We start from the raw sequence: 18403 nt of genomic DNA, 5'->3' as shown, positions 1-18403 counted from the left end.
TGAGGCCAGTTTTTCATGTGTGCTGAAAATAATTAATATAACCCATATATGTATATATATGTTTAACTGGGACATATTATATTAAATGGGTAATGGCTGTATTGAATAATAACTACATTGATAATATTGCAGATAAACATATTAAATGTATGCCCCAGACTGTATTGAATATATATCTGGGAGATAAATTCAAATCTGTATAGATTGAATAGCAATTGTGGTAGTCCCATTTTGAATGATATATAACATGTTGTTTTCTGTGTTCCAGATTGGGCTAAAAGATACTAAATACAGGATTGTATGGAATAATAACCCTTGTATCTCTTTATTTTTTTTTTAGACTTATGATAACAAGATTCATGCTTTCAGAATTTGTTAGAAATGTGAAACATGCTGTATTTGCATAAATGCAATATCAGGATTTTAAATGCTATCCATCTGAAATAATTAGCAGTATAATTACTTTAATATAATATAATGTTAAAGACACATGATGTTTCATATTAAAATAATCAGAAAATTCACCTGGTGCTATACTGCCTGGAATTCGGATTGTAAGTAATAAATGCAATGTTATAGTATTGTTTAATATAATCATTATATGGGATATGTAAGATTTAGAAACATAAATGTTAGAAATGGTTAAATGAATCTGTTTGTGTTGTCTACTGCCCCTCGATGGGCAGAATCCAGTATGACAGTAAAGGGACTTAAATGTTAAAAGATGCATTTCCATAGCGACAATATATACTGAACCAATGGGGAGCGTTCCCCAAAAGTATCCAATGAGAAGGGAAAAGCACCGTGGGCGTGAACGAAAAAGGTCATCAATGCGTTTTTTTGTGACTTGCTGAGACTAGTGATTTGATATCTGGCTGCCATACTTGGGAACACATTTCACTTGAGCAAGAAACTGAAAACTTTCCCTTGATCTATGCGATAACTTTCCTTCAAATGAGATGATCTAAAGACCCCTACGAATTGGTTCAAATTGATGAAGTATAATTGTTCTAATTTTTAATATTTGAAACAAAGGTTATTGGTAGAAACATAGTCAATTTATAGTAAAGAGATTTAAAGGAGCACTCAGTATTTTAACTGTTTTCATAATCCTATATATAAAGTTAAGTTTGTCTCTTGCATGCTAAATAATTCATCTGTGCAAAATATAGAATATATATATAAGTAAATAAGAATTTGTTCCAGTTTAAATAAATAGACATTTAAGTAACTGTTCTCATTAAGAATATATGTACTTTTAGTATCCTAATTAGAATTGTATTAGAATCAATTGCAGCTAAATAGCTGAATATATATATATATATATATATATATTATCCTATTGTTTAACTAAGCACTGTTAAAATTGTATCAGTCTGAAGGTTCAGTGGTTTATACTTCTAGTCTCATTGTGTTAATTGAATGAAAGGCTATTGTAAGTAAGGCTAATTTTAAGGGTAAACTTCTATGAATTTTGCATAGCATATTTTAATAGTTTTTAAATGCATATAATATTGATTAATATTCTGGTATTACAAATATATTTCAATGTGTTCATAGATATTTACTAATAATAAAGAATTCAGATATTTATATTAATTTTATTGTCTTAGTATATGCATATTTGATTGTGGGTTCAGTTTAAAGAAAGATTGTTAAATATATTCAGTTATAACCCTGCCATATACTCACACATTGTTTGGAGAGTACTGCTAAGATTCTTATAAATATACTGACAGTAATATCTTGGAGACAGAGTTATTAGAGAGAATGAGAGAGAAAATAAGAGAGAGAGCTGTTTTTACCAGTATGTTCCAGGCAAAGGGAATAGTAATGGCGAACCTTGGCACCCAAATGTTTAGGAACTACATTTCCCATTATGCCCCACTATGCAGTCTGGTTCAGCATCATGGGAAATGTAGTTCTGAAACATCAGGGGTGCCAAGGTTAGCCATCTCTGGTCTAGAAGAAGATTTCCAAATTCCAGTCCTTGGGGATCTCTAATTGGCCAGATTTTAAAGCAAATTCCCTCTGGCTGTTTAGTAGCTTAGTTGTAACATTCTCAACTAGACTTTAGCAGGAAATCATTAAAATCTGGTATGGATTTGTTGTAGGAGTCCTTGAAAACTGTAGTTGACAAACTCTGGAAGGGCTCAATAAAAGGGACATAAAGGGGAAACAGAAATTATTCTATTATTATTATTATTACTATTATTGCTTTATTGCTTACATATAACTATGAGTTTTCACTCGGCAAATGGGTTAAACACATGGTTTAAGTCAGCTCTGGAGTGGAGCAGATTAATAGCCATGTTTACTAATCATCTGATTATTTTACCTGTGCTCCAGTTCAGATATCCTGAAAATCTTGCCTGTTAGGGAGAAATGAGGACAGCTGAGGTATTTGTGCATAACCACCAATCAGCAGCTAGTGTCTAGTGCTGCTTCTGAGCCTAAGTATGCTTTTTAACAAAGGATACCAAAAGAACAAAGTCAATTTGACTATAGAAGTTAACTAAAAATTGTATTATTGCACTTTGGGTTGGATATATCGATGATCCTCTACATGGGGGTTAAACACATAGATAATATCAGCTCCAGAGCATCAGTGCTCTACTGGGAGCTAGTTGAACACATCTGTTGAGTCAATGACAAGAGACATATGAGTGTAGCCACTAATCACAGGCTTGCTGCAAGTAGTTCATTACTGCTTCTAAATCTACTTAGCTATATTTTCTAATAAAGAATACCAAGAGAACAAAATAAATTTGCTAATAGCGTTCCATGCTTTATCTAACTTTTATGTCCCTTTGCATAGCCCCGTCCCTCGATTTAGCTAGGGAGACATGGTCTGAGAAGTGCTTGGTTAGCTGGGATATATGATATAAAGCAGGGCTCAACAAACCCAGATGCCAGGGAGCCACTGGCGACTTAAGCTCTACTGGCACCTTGGTTTAGAGCCTCCAAGACATCAATAAGAGCCCCCACTTCTCCTCACCAGCCGCTACCACCCACATTTAAAATTTAGCCTAGTGGAACTGGATCATCTCATAGGGATGGCCAAGTATTTATGGCTCCTAAAATTATGGACTGGCTCCTAGATTTTAAACATATTTGTTGAGCCTTTGTGTAAAGTGTTGGATCGATCAAGGACTCTGATAAATCTGGATCCATCAATGTTCCTTACATCTTATTGGGACGTATTTGTCTGAGCCCCTGAAAGCGCTTGACTTTCTATATATTTTCATCTAAACTTAGGAGGGATCGTTATAATTGGGAAATTATCAGCTAGCTCACATTAGCGCATAGCTGTTCCTTCAACAAAGGAAACCAAGGGAATGAAGCAAATTTTTTAATAACTGTAAATTGAAAAATTGATTAAAATTGCATGTTCTGAATCATGAAAGAAATGTTTGTGTTTCATGTTTATTTAAGCCTGTGTATTTGTACTAAATGTTGTAAATTTGAAAGTAATATACAGTTAATTTAAAGGGACATGAAACCCACATTTTTTCATGATTTAGAAAGAACATGCAATTTTAAACAACTTTTTAATTTACTCCTATTTTCTAATTTGCTTAATTTTATTGATATTCTTTGTTGAAAAGTATATCTGAATAGGCTCAGTACGATCATGCGATTGGGTTGATTGACACCCCCAGCTAGCAATTGATTGGTCGCGAATCTACAGGGGGTGGTATTGCACAAGCAGTCCTGGTGAACTGCTTGTGGAATGATAAATGCCAAGAGAATATGCTGTTGGCATTTATCAATGTGCAGCGGACATGATACGCTACATCGTATCATGTCCGCTCTCACTTTGATAAATATGCCCCAAAGACTATTAGTGATAATGAAACAGTCTGATTCATTATTGGTATAAAAAAGCACTAAGAAGTTGCTTATACTTAATAGAAATCATTGCAATATGTATTATTAATCTATTTAAATGGACTTAAGATTTTATTTATTTTGTTAAACTTCATTTGTGCAGTGTCCATTACTTCCTGTTACTCTCTACAAGGAAGGTCTCTACAGGAAGCTTATTTAGCTTTATGTTGTAAAACTTCTAGAGTAACATGAGCTGGTTTATTATAAAGAGAATACTAGATAAACAGGGAGTAAGGATTGCCCATACTCAGAAGAGACAGAATGCAGTCTAAATTGCTAACATGTCTGCTCCCTTATTTCCCTGAGGTCAATGGCTATACTGAGAATTTCTTAGTGCTCATTTTGCAAGAAAACAAGTAAGCTGATTGCTTCTTTTTTTTTTTTACACATTTTTTATGTTTACTTTGATTTAATATAGTTGTTTTTACTAAAGGAGCACTGATTATATCCATTTAATGATATACACAATTCCCAAGGTTAAAATTGCCTTTAATGCAATCCCTGGGGGGCCTAATAATACTGACAACACTCAAAATACAATCTCACCCGGCCAGAGAGTTTCAGAGAATTGAGCCCTTAATCTAAATTTCAATTGAGCAGTAGATTTATTCATGACAATTTTCAAAGTTACTTCCATTTTTCCTGCCCACTATATCATGTATCATGTGACAACTGTCAACCAATCACAAAAGCACCAATATACTGTGAACTCATGCTCAGTCTGGAGAGTTTCTGAATACACTTTCCCCTCATTTGTCTTATTTAGAGGAGAGAATCAGGACTTGCTACTAGAATAGACACAGTCAGCCATGGTCATTCAGTATATTTTTGCAGCTCTATATTTTATGACATCCACTGAGGCCAGTTAGGGGCAGATACAATATATGGCCAAAAGTATGTGGACACCTGACCACAAGACCTATATGAGCTTGTTAGTTATCCCATTCCTAAACCATGGGCATTGATATGGCGTTGCCACCTTCTTTGTGGCTATAACAGCAGCAACTCTTCTGTACAATATATAGACTGTGTATTTGGGAACTTGTGCCTATTCAGCTATTCAGCTAAAAGAGTATCTGTGAGATCCGACAAGTTTAGATCTAACTGGCAATCAGAATTGCAATCCATTCCAAAGGTGTTCAATTGGGTTGAGGTCAGGGTTCTGTGCAGGCCACTTAATTTCCTCCGCACCAACTAATTTATCCAAGTCTTCATGGTCCTCGCTTTGTGCACAGGGGCAAATTCATGCTGGAACAGGAAAGGACCTTCCCCAAACTGTTGCCATAATGTTGGAAGCACCAATTGTCTAAACATCTTTGTATCTTGTAGCTTTAAGATGAACCTTCACTAGAGCTAAGGGGCCAAGCCAAAATCCTTAAAAGCAGCCCTAGACCATAATCCCTCTTCTACCAAATGTTACAGTAGGCACTGTAGGTAATGTTTGTCAATGCATATTTTATGGCTATGTGCTGGATTGTATGCACCTGTTAGCAATAGGTGTGGCTGAAACACCTGAATTTAATAGGGGTGACTCCAAAACTTCGGCCATACAGTTTATGTGTAAGGCTGGTTAAGTCCTCAGTATGCACTGCCAATTTTTAGAATTAGAAAAGGGGGCAAAATAAAAAATGAAAATATATTGTAAAGTTTTTTTCGCTATTCATAATTACATTACATATTTTATATTATAATCTTAAAGTATTTCATGTTCCTTTAAAGACTGAGAAAATAAAAAGACTGAACCTAGTAATACACTAATAGATGATTGCAGGACAACTTCCGGTGGGCGGATGAAGAGTGAAGGAGCGAAGTGAGCGTTCTGAGCGCTGAAGCCCTAACCGCAACTGCAGACCCTAGGCCTAACCAAGCCGGGTTACCTACCCCTCTTCCAACACGCTCTACACCATGTAAAGGTCGATGGAAGCCGTGGTCTGACGGCGGATACCAGTGCTGGAGTTGTAAGGTAACGACAATTGGATGCAAGAGTGAAAATGCTCTCGCCGGAAGCTCATCTCGGCTATTTCCTTGCCCAGTAGCGAAGGCATTGATTTATTTTTGTTTTGGTTCTAAGACCTATGAGTGGCCAAGCGAAATCTGCTAAAAAGGGGACTGGAAGGCTCAGCAAATAAGATAAGTACTGTAACTATAATTTAACCCTATCTCTGAATCACAGCTTAAAACAGCTTGTTTTAAGGGACAATATTGTAAGCTAAAGGGCTAGTAAGGCTGGGATAATGAGGTCAAGATGAAAATAGCTTGATGGTCATTAGGAAAAATAAAACCATTTATAATATACCCCAGTGAAGAAGCCTATAGTAAAGTCATAATGAGTGAATGAGCTCATTCTGGGATATACCGACTATGAGGATAAAGAAAAGAAGGAAAAGAGAACTATAATAGCTGGCAATAATATAAGAGTTTCTGTAAAACTGTGGCTGGCTTGACGGAACGGTATATTTCTCTCTCCTTCTTTCTGTTTTTTTCTGCATGGTTTGTAAGTCTGAGATGCTGTGTTTGTTCATTTGCAAATTAACTGATAAAGTAAGATGTAAGTTCTACAGAGCATAGCCCAGTGAAGAATCCTTTTTAATTGTAGTTAATTAATTTAATTTATTTAGTGATAGTGTAGTGTTAGGTTTTATTTTACAGGTAATTTTGTAATTATTTTAACTAGGTAGCTATTAAATAGTTAATAACTATTTAATAGCTATTGTACCTAGTTAAAATAAATACAAAGTTGCCTGTAAAATAAAAATAAACCCTAAAATTGCTACAATGTAACTATGTTATATTGTAGCTATCTTAGGGTTTATTTTATAGGTAAGTATTTAGTTTTAAATAGGAATAATTTATTTAATTATAGGAATATTTATTTAGATTAATTTAAATAATATTTAAAGGGACACTGAACCCATTTTTTTTCTTTTGTAATTCAGAAAGAGCATGCAATTTTAAGCAACTTTCTAATGTACTCCTATTATCAATTTTTCTTCGTTCTCTTGCTATCATTATTTGAAAAAGAAGGCATCTAAGCTTTTTTTGGTTTCAGAACCATGGACAGCACTTTTTTATTGATGGATGAATTTATCCACCAATCAGCAAGGACAACCCAGGTTGTTCACCAAAAATGGGCCGGCATCTAAACTTACATTCTTGCATTTCATATAAAGATACCAAGAGAATGAAGAAAATTTGATAATAGGAGTAAATTAGAAAGTTGCTTAAAATGTCATGCTCTATATGAATCGTGAAAGAAATTTTTTGGGTACAGTGTCCCTTTAAGTTAGGGGGGTGTTAGGGTTAGGGTTAGACTTAGGTTTAGGGGTTAATTCATTTAATATAGTGGCGGCGGTGTAGGGGGGTAGATTAGGGTTTAATCAATGTACTGTAGGTGGCGGCGGTGTAGGGGGGGGGCAGGATAGGGGTTAATAAATGTAATGTAGGTGGCGGAGGGCTCCGGGTGTGGCGGTTTAGGGGTTAAACAATGAATTTATTTGCGGCGGGGTCCGGGATCAGCAGGATAGGGGTTAATAACTTTATGTAGGTGGCGGCGGTATAGGGGGCAGCAGATTAGGGGTTAATAGGTATAATGTAGGTGGCGGCGGGGTCCGGGAGTGTTGGTTTAGGGGTTAATAAATGTATTATAGTTGCGGCGGGGTCCGGGAGCAGCGGTTTAGGGGTTAATACATTTATTATAGTTGCGGTGGGGTCCGGGAGCGACGGTTTAGTGGTTAATAAGTATAAAGTAGGTGGCAGCGGTGTAGGGGGGGCAGATTAGGGGTTAATAAGTATAAAGTGGGTGGCGGCGGTGTAGGGGGTGGTAGATTAGGGGTGTTTAGACTCGGGGTACATGTTAGGGTGTTAGGTGCAGACACTTCCCATAGAAATCAGTGGGATATCGGGCAGCAGTGAACATGAGCTCTCGCTGCTGTCAGACTCCCATTGATTCCTATGGAATCCACCGCCTCCAGGGTGGCGGATTGAACACCAGGTACGCTAGGCCGGAATAGTGGCGAGCGTACCTGGTTGTTCTTTGTTAACTTCCAAAAGTAGTCAGATAGTGCCGAACCTGCGTTTGGAACATCTGGAGTGACGTAACCATCGATCTGTGTCGGACTGAGTCCGGCGGATCGTAGATTATGTCACTAGATTCTACTTTTGCCGGTCTGTAGGGCTTGATAACTATGGCGAATCAGCCTCGCCACAAATACTCTGCGGAATTCCAGCGTATTTGCGGTTGACGGCTTGATAACTAGAGACCTATACCTGTATGTCTAAAATTTTTCTATCATTATCTAGAATTGATGTTTTTATAATAGCTGAGTTTTTATGAAAGAAGATACCCTAGCTGAAATGAAAGATTTTACAATATCAGATCACTCCCCAATTGTATTAAAAGTTCCTCTTGCAGGGACGCTGATTGGAAGTAAAATAGCATGGAATTAATTCCTATTGAACAATAAAGAATATAGCCAGAGAAAATAGATTCTGTGGGAAACAGCAAAGGTGGTATTAAGAGGAGAAATTATAAGATATAGGACCCAGATTAAGAAGAAGGTTAATGCGAGGGAGTCACAATTTACTAATCAGCTGTCAAATTAATTTAAATCAAACAGGTTTTATGAAGAATAGATCCTCCACTTTAAATAATAGGAAAACATGCAATATTGGACTATTATTGGAATGATAGAGACTGGGAAAACAAAGGTAGAATGGACGACCTGGCTCTGATAACAATCAATGCTGAAAAAGCTTTCAATGCAGTCCAGTGGGACCATCTATTTTCTACCCTGAATCATTTTGGTTTTGGGGGAAATTTTACCAACTACATTAAATCTATCTATGATAGTCCCCTTTCTACTATTTCAATAAACAGGATGCTTACACCGGAAATTAGACTGGGTAGAGGTACGTGACAGGGATGTCCCCTGTCCCCGTTATTATTCAACTTAGTAGTCGAACCATTAGCCATAAAACTAAATCAAGCTATACAGGGAATTATATGTAATTAAGTAGAAACAAAGATTCTATTATATGCAGATAATGTTATTGGTTTTCTAAGAAATACAAAAAATAAAATCCCTATCCTTATGGATTATCTTAACAAATGTGGGTCTTTCACAGGATATAAAGTTAATATGACTAAATCTGAACTGATGTGGATGAGAAAAACAAAAAATTCTGCCCAAAATATCTCATTTAAAGAAGTTGACAAAATATTATATATAGGTATTTGGCTAAATAGGAACCCAGCTAAATGGTATGAGGAAAACTACAACTCTATTTTTTTGCAAATTAAATAGTTCATTAGAATTCTGGAAAAAGCTCCCTTTGTCTTTGTCTGGCAAAATAAACTTGGTGAAAACGGTTTGGTTTCCAAAACTTTTATATAAACTACAAAACCTACCATTATTAATTAAAAAGAAAGATATTAAACTTTTTAATAAAGGTCTAACTAATTTTTTGGGGGGTAAAAAGAAAGTCAGATATTCTATAAATAAATGATGTCAACATAAGAATGCTGGGGGTTTTCTCTCCCGTCCTTGCAAGACTACAACATTGTCTGTTTAGTTAAGATAGCAGCCGAGTGGCTCTTGGGAGAAGACCATTTTACATCTAAAGAATTGGAATCGGCAATAGTGAGCCCATTCTCCTTAAAAGCATTATTACATTTAGATACAAAATCAATACCAAAGGAATGTAAGAACTTAAAAGTGATATATATTATAATAAGAGCTTGCGCAGATCTTCTGTAAACTAATTGGTCTAGATTTCAGGAAATATAACTATCTTGAAATGATAGGAAATCCACTCTTCCCAGAGACACAGTGAGATCTGAATTTTCTTTAGTTGGAGACGAGCAGGACTGGTATTTGTCTCACAAACAATGGTTAAAATAAATGGAAATGAGACAATAAAGCTTTTTGAAGAATTAAGACAAGAATTTAAATTGCCATAGAAAGATTTTTTTGCATACCTCCAACTTAGACACTGGTTGACTGAACTGAAGAAAGATTATAAAGGAAGTGGAAACTGGGAACAGATGGAATCATGCCTTAAAATTTGTAGAATATGGAAATATTCTATTAATAAATGGTACAAGTGTTTGAGGAAGGAAGAGGATGAATTAGGTAAGAATCTGATTTTGAAATGGCATCTTAAAGGTTTAAAATCAGTAGATAAAGAGGTTATCAAGAATAGCCCAGGCTACACATGGGGGGAACATGAGGATGGTGTGGGCTTCCCCCCACCCCCCCTTTATTTAAGGTATATAGTGACTATACTGTAATCTCCAATTATGGAAGGCTACAAAAGTTAATTTATCTTTGCTGTCAAGGGTAAGTATTTATATCCTCCAAAGAGCTATTTTGCCGGGTTTTGTATGTATTGTGTTAAGAAATAAGAAGGAAAAAAAGCTCAACAATGTGTCATGAAGTGATATATACTTGTTTCTGAATTTTTTTTCTTTTTTTTTTTTGGTTTCTTTGTCCTTGTTATTGTTTTTCTGAAATATGTATCGCCTTTGCAAGGCAGTCAAGTGTGTTGTGGTCACATTGTTGAAATAATAAATAAATATATATATATATAAAAAATATATGATTGCATAGTGAACATTCATTTTTTGTTTAGACACAAATGAAAGTTAAATACCCAGAAAACGTACTTTTATTTAGAGAAAATGAGCCAAACCAATATTCTTTCTTTGTATGGAATGTGCCAAAACATTTGCCTATCCCTTGTGTAGTGAGTCTGTGGACAAAAAGTGAAGTATAAAATGAGAGGAACACAAAACAAGGTAGTATTGATGCACATCCACTTGCAAATAAACACCTGCAAAACACATCTATGCTTTTATATTAAAATTGGGATCATAGTCACACAATATGTGCATATTCTGCTTAGCCAGTCCCCAACTTACAAGGTGTTCCAATGCTGACTTGTCCTAACAATACGGTATGTTGCCTTTATGGGCTAAATCATTCCTGCTTTTTCTCTATAATAGAATGAGACTCCCTGGCTTTATATAACAACTCCATTACACTGTCATGAGTACACCTGATCTTGAGTGGGGTGCTTTAAAGGGACAGTCTACTCCAGAATTTGTATTGTTTAAAGAGTAAGATAATCCCTTTATTACCCACTAGGAGATAAGCTTGCCCAGAGGACAGTCTATTTAAGAAAAAAAAAACAACAACCCCCAAAGCTAAATTTAAATTTAAAATTACAGAAAAAAATTAACAAAGCTATCCAGAATAAAAAATGTAAACCTAAACTAATACGCCTTTGCTCCGGGTGAAGATAGAAGATGATGGGGCCGCCTGGAAGAAGACCTTCTCCGCCGGACTTCAGAAACGGTGAGTACCTATTTGGGGCTTAGTGTTAGGATTTTTTTTTATTTTTGTTTTTTAAGATTAGGGATTTAATGGTCTGCAAAAGAGCTGAATGCCCTTTTAAGAGCAATGTTCATACAAATGCCCCTTTAGGGGCAATGGGTACTTTAGTTTTTTTTTTAGTGTTAGTTTTTTATTTTGGGGGTGTGTGGGTATTACTGTTTTATTTTCATAGGGATAAGGTTTATTTTTTTTATTTTTTATCATTTTGTTTATTTTTTTCTGTAATTTTAGAGTTTTTTATTTTTTGTAATTTTAGATTATTTTTTGTAATTTAATGTTAGGTTTTATTTAAGTGTAACTTAGTATTGAGGTTAATTTAGGGGGTGTTAGGGGGCTTAGTAATTAAATTAGTTATTTGCATTGTGAGGGGATGGCGGTTTAGGAGTTAATAGGTTAATTAGGTTTATTGTGATGTTGGGGGTTGGCAGTTTAGAGGTTAATGGGTTAATTAGGTTTATTGCGATGTGGGGGTTTGTCGGTTTAGATGTTTGTTAATACTTTGTGCGGAAGGTTAGGTTTTTTTTGTGCTATACTTTGTATGGGAGGTTACGTGTTTTTTATTCATTTCTTGTGGGCGGTTATGTGTTTTTTCAATATTTTGTGCGGGCGGTTGCATGTTTTTTTTTAAGGCTTCAGGCTTTGCCTACGCTGCATCCATGTGGATTCTGAAAATGGCAGGGTGGTACTATCCATTTTATTTTGAGCTATATGAACTTACCCTTTTATTCTATTAGCCGCAAATCAACTTGTACTATCCACTTTATTTTGAGCTATATGAACTTACCCTTTTATTCTATTAGCCGCAAATCAACTTGCAAAAATCAGTTTGCAAAATCGGACTGGCTCGTATTATAGAGCATTAACTGTATCATTGTGTGTTATTGTAATAAATATTGTGTCAGAATTTGCAGAGTGGAACAGAGTGTATATAAAATCTTTAGATAACAACTTTTATATTTTATCATCGTTCAGACCACACCAGTGGTTATTCCTATCTAGGTTTTAGTATTTGCTGCGATTGATTATTAACTGTAAGCAGATTGCAGTCACAAACAATAGAAAAATACACCGGTGTCCATAGCAATTTTGTAATTGTATTGAGAGTGCTAAAACGTGTATTTTATAAAAACAGTTTTTTAATTATATCTAGTTTTGTATCGAATAAATATTCTTTTGTTAAAAACGATTGGGATTTTGGATCTCTTTGATAAGAACTTGTACTTTAAATAGGTACAATTTTTTTGGAACATTGTTTCTGGCCACATTTATTATCAAAAGTAAAGAACAGACCGCCCATGGGCGCCTCCCACACCCTCTCTATTTTTCCGTTTGCATTTTTGTGTTACATATTGCGAGAAATATAACTAGTGGGCTGTGCTAGTGCTGTTCCGACCGAGTTCCTAGACAATCTATGCTTTGTACAGACTTGCATTTTAGCCAATCAGTGCTGACTCCTGGGTTACTCCATGGGCGGCGTAAGAACAGTTATCTGTATAGCACACATGAACTAGAGTAAAGTGTCTAACTGTGAAAAACTGTCAAATGCATTCAGATAAGAGGTGGCCTTCAAGGGCTTAGAAATTAGCATATACCTAGGTTTAGCTTTTAACTACGAATACCAAGAGTACAAAACAAATTTGATGATAAAAGTTAATTCGAAAGTTCCCTATCTGAATCATGAAAGTTTAATTTTGACTGGACTATCCCTTTAAACCAATGGAAAATGGTCAGTCTCCCTTTTTTTATAAATACAAATAGTGGATAGGCACCAATGCCCTCTGTTTTGTGTACTATTTGGTCTCATTGGCAGCACTCCATGTATATAAACTTATTGTAAGCTGTGCTAAACCAAACTTTGTAATTGTATTTATAAAAAGCGAGGGAGCCGTGATGATGAACTAGATTAAACTAAAACAAAATGATCAACCAAGCCAGGATTTTATTGTAGCCTCTCAGATGACTGTTTAAAGGTCAAGGAGAGTCTGCAACACCAAACCTTTGAATAGTGGACTTAAAGGGGCAGAGTACTGTAAAATAGACATGCACACAAGCTATATTTTCGGTTTTATTCCTAATATTCAAGATACTTCATATTTTAAATATTTGGTGCCTGTGCTTTCAGGATTCGTCTTGTTTAAAACTAAATGAATGCCGACCATTTGTGGAACATTTTTTTTTTTTCATTAAACGAGAAAATCGCTTCACAGCTACAGGTGAAAAAGACTAAAATACTTACCAAAGCGCGCTGGAGAACCATAATCCTCTTTTTCACAGAGTCCTGGCCGCTCTAACAGGGGGCTTAGCGAAGCGGCTCTCAGGGCCAATACTTAAGGACCTTCTACTATAGCTGGGCCCGGAGTTCTGTGATGCAGGGTCGGGATTAGCGCTAGGGAAATTTTGAATGTAACATTCGATTTAACAAATACTATTCAGAGGTTCAATAGTTCATGTGGTAGGGAATTTAATAAATTGAGACAAAATATATAAAAAAATATCTCTTCAAATGTTTCGAATTTGAATATTGCATAATTAGAATATTACATTTAAAGAAAGCATTAGAAATACTATTACATAAAACGAATGTTAGAATGTTGTGCAAACATTCGAAATTCAAAACGATTGAACGAATGTGTTAAAATAAGTTAAAATTTTCGAATGTTGCAAAACATTCACCCATCCCTAATAGCACCGCTCTCTATATCTCACTTGAGTATAAGTATAAGGCTACAGGTGGTCTTTTTCACCTATAGCAAAGGAACCTTTACATTTGTTTAATGAAAACCAATGTAATTGTTCACTATATATTCAGTACTTAATTCATTTTAAACTAAATGAATACTGAATAGTGCAGCAGACGAATATTTGGAAAACTAATTTTCAGAAATATTTGTCCGAAATGATTTGTTCACTGCTGCACATGTCCACTGTATAAAAAGGTAAGTTGTACGAGTCCTATCACGAGGGGTCTACCTAGGTAGCAGCCACGTGTGGGAGAAGCAGACGATGCGTGTGCATATAAGCAGCTTGTTACATCATTTACTCCCCTACAGCGGCCACAAAGGAGCAGGTTTCTGGATGTCTAAAGGGGAGTTCGGGAAGATGAGCTACAACCAATTAGGCAATTATATTGGTCTCTACCTAATCAATCTCTATATATTAACAAGCAATCCTAGATTGAAACTAATTACATATGTACACAATTGATGTGATATTTGATAAAAAATATATACAAAATTCACAATTTCGTTATTACAAAATATAAGATAATCAAAATGAGACAAGCTTCTTACACAGCACTGTACTTTGTGATTAAAAGTGCTGTGTGCAAGAGCCCAGACAGCTTTGGAGATATTGTTCAAAGTGCGCATGCATTGGTAGTAATGTCTTCAAGCCACTCAGTGCGCATGCAATCATTTTCAACCAGTATTGAGCATGCGTTTCGAGAGCACTCACAGCAAATTATAATATGCATAACCCACAACATTAATTTGGATGAAGAAATATCAATTTTTCTTGGGCTGTCTTAAATGACGTCAGACATTGAGGCCTATTTATCAAAGGTCTTGCGGACCTGATCTGACAGTGCGGATCAGGTCCGCAAGACCTCGTTGAATGTGGAGAGCAATACGCTCTCTGTATTCAGCTTTCAATGGGCCGCCAGCAGTGAGGTGTCAATCAACCCGATCGTACTCGATCGGGTTGAATCGTGGCGATTCCTGTCCACCTCATCAGAACAGGCGGACAGGGTTATAGAGCAGCGGGCCCTCAAGCTCCATTCGGAACTTGATAAATGGGCCTCATTAAACAAAATTATTTATTTTCAATTAAAAGGAAGCTTTGTTTTCATAAACATGTAAGATTGTTTGATATATTTTGTTTGCAAAAAATTTGCTACACATTTATAATCCTTTAACAAATTAGGATTCTACTTTGTATATTTATGTGTATCTTTTAAATATGACTGCATTTTGTATTTGTTCTATATAAAATTAAACTGATCATTTCATAATGTGGGAGGGACAGGCGAGTTTCCTGTGCTGAACAGGGGAGTTCCCAGGGTTTGTCTAAATCTCTCTCACAATTCTCCTGATATCCTTTAACCCTCTAACTGCTGAGCCGCCCCTAATGCTGAGCTATTTTGTAGTTTTTAGATGATGCTTACATTTAGGCCCTTTTGTGAGTCATTTTCACACCCATATTATATATCTTTTTCCTCAGGAGACCCAGAAGATTTAACTTATATCATTATTTTATGTATATATCATGACGTGTAAGAAACCTGCATTTTTTTAATTAAAATTTGAATAAACAAGGTTATAAAAAAGTGTGTGTGTGTTTTTTCCTCATTATAATAAAAATAAGGGGTTAACCACAAATTAATAAGGGGCTTTGGGTATAGCTATGTAACTTTAATCATGAGCCTCTGTACAAATAAATGCACATTTATTCACACCAGGTGATCACTATTGCCACAGTCATCACCTGACTATTACAACTTATTTAAGGGCTTTTTTTAAGAGGAGCGTATGGGCTTTAAAACAAGGGGTCTTGGGGGTCTCTAGGCCTTTTTGATGGCCCGTTAGAGGGATATTTATATGTTGTGCTTTAAAATATGTGTGATTTTTTATTTATTTTTTACATTTATTTATACTTTCAAACAGTGGGTCTTGGAGTTTACTAGGGCTTAAAGGGACACTGAACCCAAATTTTTTCTTTTGTGATTCAGATAGAGCATGCAACTGTAACTTTCTAATTTACTCCTATTATCAATTTTTCTTCGTTCTCTTGCTATCTTAATTTGAAAAAGAAAGCATCTAAGCTTTTTTTTGGTTCAGACTCTGGACAGCACTTTTTTAGTGGATGATGAATGTATCCATCAATCAGCAAGGACAACCTAGGTTGTTCACCAAAAATGGTCCGGCATCTAAACTTACATTCTTGCATTTCAAATAAAGATACCAAGAGAATAAAGAACATTTGATAATAGGAGTAACTTAGAAAATTGCTTAAAATTGCATGCTCTATCTGAATCACAAAAGACAAAATTTGGGTTGTGTCCCTTTAAGGGAGCTAAGATTAAATGGTTTACACACCAACCCCTTTATCCAGCTCCCTTAAGCCCTCTTCCCTTCTGAGACACTTCCAGGTTTCCAGGGCGTGCTGCACACTAGACTACCTGGGATTAGTTGAGACTGCACTTTCAATACTCTCCTCCGCCCTCCTCCACTTCCTAATACAACTTCTCTGTCAGCTCAAGACTTTGCCAGTCACTTCACTAACAAAATTGATTCCATCAGACATGAAATCAGTTCTCAACACAATTCCATTCTCTCCCCCCCTCAAATACTCTCACTCAACCACAACCCTCATAACCTGAAACTTAGTTCATTCTCCCCTGTCACTGAGGACGAAGTTTCAGCACTTATACTGCGCTCTCACCTCACTACCTGTCCCCTTGACCCTATCCCCTCACAGCTGCTCCCCTCTCTCTCTGCTACCCTTACCCCTATACTAACACACATTTTCAACCTCTCCCTCAGCACTGGTACATTTCCCTCATCACTGAAACATGCACTGGTCACACCTATCCTCAAAAAACCTTCCCTTGATCCTACCTCCCCATCCAACTACCGCCCAATTTCCCTCCTCCCTCTTGCTTCAAAGCTTCTCGAAAAACTAGTATATGCACGCCTATCCCATTTCCTTACTTTAAACTCCCTTCTTGACCCGCTGCAATCTGGATTTCGTCCCTATCACTCCACAGAGACAGCTATTGTTAAGGTCACCAACGACCTACTTACAGCTAAATCAAAAGGCCACTTCTCTCTGCTTATCCTCCTTGATCTGTCCGCTGCCTTTGACACTGTCGACCACCCTCTTTTGCTCCAAACCCTCCAATCCTTCGGCATCTGTGACACAGCCCTTTCGTGGCTCTCTTCCTACCTGTCAAACCGTACCTTCAGTGTAGCCTTCTCTGGGGCCTCCTCTGCCCCGTCACCACTTTCTGTCGGAGTACCGCAAGGCTCTGTCCTCGGTCCCCTTCTCTTCTCAATCTATACGTCATCACTAGGTTCCCTAATTAAGTCCCACGGTTTCCATTATCATTTGTATGCCGATGACACCCAAATCTACTTCTCTGCACCAGAACTATCTCCTTCCTTGCTAACCCGTGTCACTAACTGTCTTTCTCACATCTCTTCCTGGATGTCCTCTCACTACCTCAAGCTAAATCTCTCCAAAACTGAGCTCCTCATTTTCCCCCCTTCTTCCAAAATCTTCACCCCCAATATCTCTATAACTGTCGACGACTCCATCATTACCCCTACCCCGCATGCCCGATGTCTCGGGGTCACATTTGACTCAGATCTTTCCTTCACTCCTCACATTCAGTCCTTGGCTACAGCCTGCCGCTTCCACCTTAAAAACATCTCTAAAATTAGACACTTCCTTACACAAGACACAACTAAGATTTTAATCCACTCTCTCATTCTTTCCCGCCTTGATTACTGCAACTCTGTCCTCTCTGGTCTCCCCACCTGCCGCCTAGCTCCTTTACAATCCATAATGAATGCCTCTGCCAGACTCATCTTCCTTACACGTCGCTCTTCATCTGCTGCGCCTCTCTGCCAATCCCTTCACTGGCTTCCTCTTGCCTCTAGGATCAAACACAAAACTCTCACTATTACATACAAAGCCCTCAACTGCACTGCTCCCCCCTACATCTCAGACCTTGTCTCCAGATACTCTCCCTCCCGTCCCCTTCGCTCTGCTCATGACCTCCTACTCTCCTCCTCTCTTGTCACCTCATCACACTCCCGTCTACAGGACTTCTCCAGACTGGCTCCCATCTTGTGGAACTCTCTGCCTCGCTCCACAAGACTCTCTTCTAGTTTTAAAAGCTTCAAGTGCTCCCTAAAGACTCTACTGTTCAGGGACGCATACAACCTACGCTAACCTTTCCCAATACCAGTTCCTCTCCTCCACTGCAATCCCCTGAACCCTCTTAGCCTGTAAGCCTAAAAGTACAGCTGTTTGTAGATCACCTTCTTAAGAGCTGACTACAACAGTGCAACTCTTGGCAGGGCCCTCTACCCTATAATTGTTTTGTTGTACTCCCC

The sequence above is a fragment of the Bombina bombina genome, chromosome 7 (assembly GCF_027579735.1).
Source record: "Bombina bombina isolate aBomBom1 chromosome 7, aBomBom1.pri, whole genome shotgun sequence".
Lineage (NCBI taxonomy): Eukaryota > Metazoa > Chordata > Amphibia > Anura > Bombinatoridae > Bombina > Bombina bombina.
This window is presented reverse-complemented; position numbering follows the sequence as displayed.